Source organism: Eucyclogobius newberryi, unplaced genomic scaffold, assembly GCF_026437365.1.
Source record: "Eucyclogobius newberryi isolate DKJ021-1_F unplaced genomic scaffold, fEucNew1.0.hap1 SCAF_764, whole genome shotgun sequence".
NCBI lineage: Eukaryota > Metazoa > Chordata > Actinopteri > Gobiiformes > Gobiidae > Eucyclogobius > Eucyclogobius newberryi.
The window spans coordinates 2501-5000 of record NW_027316461.1 but is presented as its reverse complement, the minus strand read 5'-3'; positions in this window follow the sequence as shown (position 1 = coordinate 5000).

The following is a 2500-nucleotide window of genomic DNA, read 5'->3' as shown; positions in this document are numbered from 1 at the left end:
CCAGAGTGTCCCTTCCCCGGGGTGAGTCTGGAGGAGTGGGGGGTGGCTCTGGAGGTGCTTCCGGGGGCTCCAGGGGGTGCTTGGTGGAGACCATGCCCAGCCAGAGTGTCCCTTCCCCGGGGTGAGTCTGGGGAGAGTGGGGGGTGGCTCTGGGGGTGCTCCGGGGGCTCCAGGGGGTGCTTGGTGGAGACCATGCCCAGCCAGAGTGGCCCTTCCCCGGGGTGAGTCTGGGGAGAGTGGGGGGTGGCTCTGGAGGGCCTCCGGGGGTTCCAGGGGTTCCAGGGGTTCCAGGGGGTGCTCGGTGGAGGCCATGCCCAGCCAGAGTGGCCCTTCCCCGGGCAGAGTCTGGGGAGAGTGGGGGGTGGCTCTGGAGGTGCTCCGGGGGCTCCAGGGGCTGCTTGGTGGAGACCATGCCCAGCCAGAGTGGCCCTTCCCCCGGGTGAGTCTGGGGACAGTGGGGGGTGGCCCTGGAGGGCCTCCGGGGGTTCCAGGGGGTGCTCGGCGGAGGCCATGCCCGGCCAGAGTGTCCCTTCCCCGGGCAGAGTCTGGGGAGAGTGGGGGGTGGCTCTGGAGGTGCTCCGGGGGCTCCAGGGGTTCCAGGGGGTGGTCGGCGGAGGCCATGCCCAGCCAGAGTGTCCCTTCCCCGGGGTGAGTCTGGAGGAGAGTGGGGGGTGGCTCTGGGGGTGCTCCGGGGGCTCCAGGGGGTGCTCGGCGGAGGCCATGCCCAGCCAGAGTGTCCCTTCCCCGGGGTGAGTCTGGAGGAGTGGGGGGTGGCCCTGGAGGTGCTCCGGGGGCTCCAGGGGCTCCAGGGGGTGCTCGGTGGGGGCCATGCCCAGCCAGAGTGTCCCTTCCCCGGGGTGAGTCTGGAGGAGTGGGGGGTGGCTCTGGAGGTGCTCCGGGGGCTCCAGGGGGTGCTTGGTGGAGACCATGCCCAGCCAGAGTGGCCCTCCCCCGGGGTGAGTCTGGGGAGAGTGGGGGGTGGCTCTGGAGGGCCTCCGGGGGTTCCAGGGGCTCCAGGGGGTGCTTGGTGGAGGCCATGCCCAGCCAGAGTGTCCCTTCCCCGGGGTGAGTCTGGGGTGAGTGGGGGGTGGCTCTGGGGGTGCTCCGGGGGCTCCAGGGGGTGCTCGGCGGAGGCCATGCCCAGCCAGAGTGGCCCTTCCCCGGGGTGAGTCTGGGGAGAGTGGGGGGTGGCTCTGGGGGTGCTCCGGGGGCTCCAGGGGCTCCAGGGGGTGCTCGGTGGGGGCCATGCCCAGCCAGAGTGTCCTTCCCCGGGGTGAGTCTGGAGGAGTGGGGGGTGGCTCTGGAGGTGCTCCGGGGGCTCCAGGGGGTGCTTGGTGGAGACCATGCCCAGCCAGAGTGGCCCTCCCCCGGGGTGAGTCTGGGGAGAGTGGGGGGTGGCTCTGGAGGGCCTCCGGGGGTTCCAGGGGCTCCAGGGGGTGCTTGGTGGAGGCCATGCCCAGCCAGAGTGTCCCTTCCCCGGGGTGAGTCTGGGGTGAGTGGGGGGTGGCTCTGGGGGTGCTCCGGGGGCTCCAGGGGGTGCTCGGCGGAGGCCATGCCCAGCCAGAGTGGCCCTTCCCCGGGGTGAGTCTGGGGAGAGTGGGGGGTGGCTCTGGGGGTGCTCCGGGGGCTCCAGGGGGTGCTTGGTGGAGACCATGCCCAGCCAGAGTGGCCCTTCCCCGGGCAGAGTCTGGGGAGAGTGGGGGGTGGCTCTGGAGGTGCTCCGGGGGCTCCAGGGGTTCCAGGGGGTGCTCAGTGGGGGCCATGCCCAGGCAGAGTGTCCCTTCCCCGGGGTGAGTCTGGAGGAGTGGGGGGTGGCTCTGGAGGTGCTCCGGGGGCTCCAGGGGGTGCTTGGTGGAGACCATGCCCAGCCAGAGTGTCCCTTCCCCGGGGTGAGTCTGGGGAGAGTGGGGGGTGGCTCTGGGGGTGCTCCGGGGGCTCCAGGGGGTGCTTGGTGGAGACCATGCCCAGCCAGAGTGGCCCTTCCCCGGGGTGAGTCTGGGGAGAGTGGGGGGTGGCTCTGGAGGGGCCTCCGGGGGTTCCAGGGGTTCCAGGGGGTGCTCGGTGGAGGCCATGCCCAGCCAGAGTGGCCCTTCCCCGGGCAGAGTCTGGGGAGAGTGGGGGGTGGCTCTGGAGGTGCTCCGGGGGCTCCAGGGGCTGCTTGGTGGAGACCATGCCCAGCCAGAGTGGCCCTTCCCCCGGGTGAGTCTGGGGACAGTGGGGGGTGGCTCTGGAGGGCCTCCGGGGGCTCCAGTGGCTCCAGGGGGTGCTCAGCGGAGGCCATGCCCAGCCAGAGTGGCCCTTCCCCGGCCTCATATGCGGCAGAGTGCGGGGTGAGCAAAATGGTTAAAATGGGTTAAAATGTGAAAAAAAAAAAAAAAAAAAAAAAAAAAAACACCAAAATGAGCAAAATGAAATAATCCCCTATCATCAGTGCACTGTTTGACCCCTGAAAAGCACTCCCCTGGGGCCTGGAGGTGATCTGACCATCAGAGTATAGCAC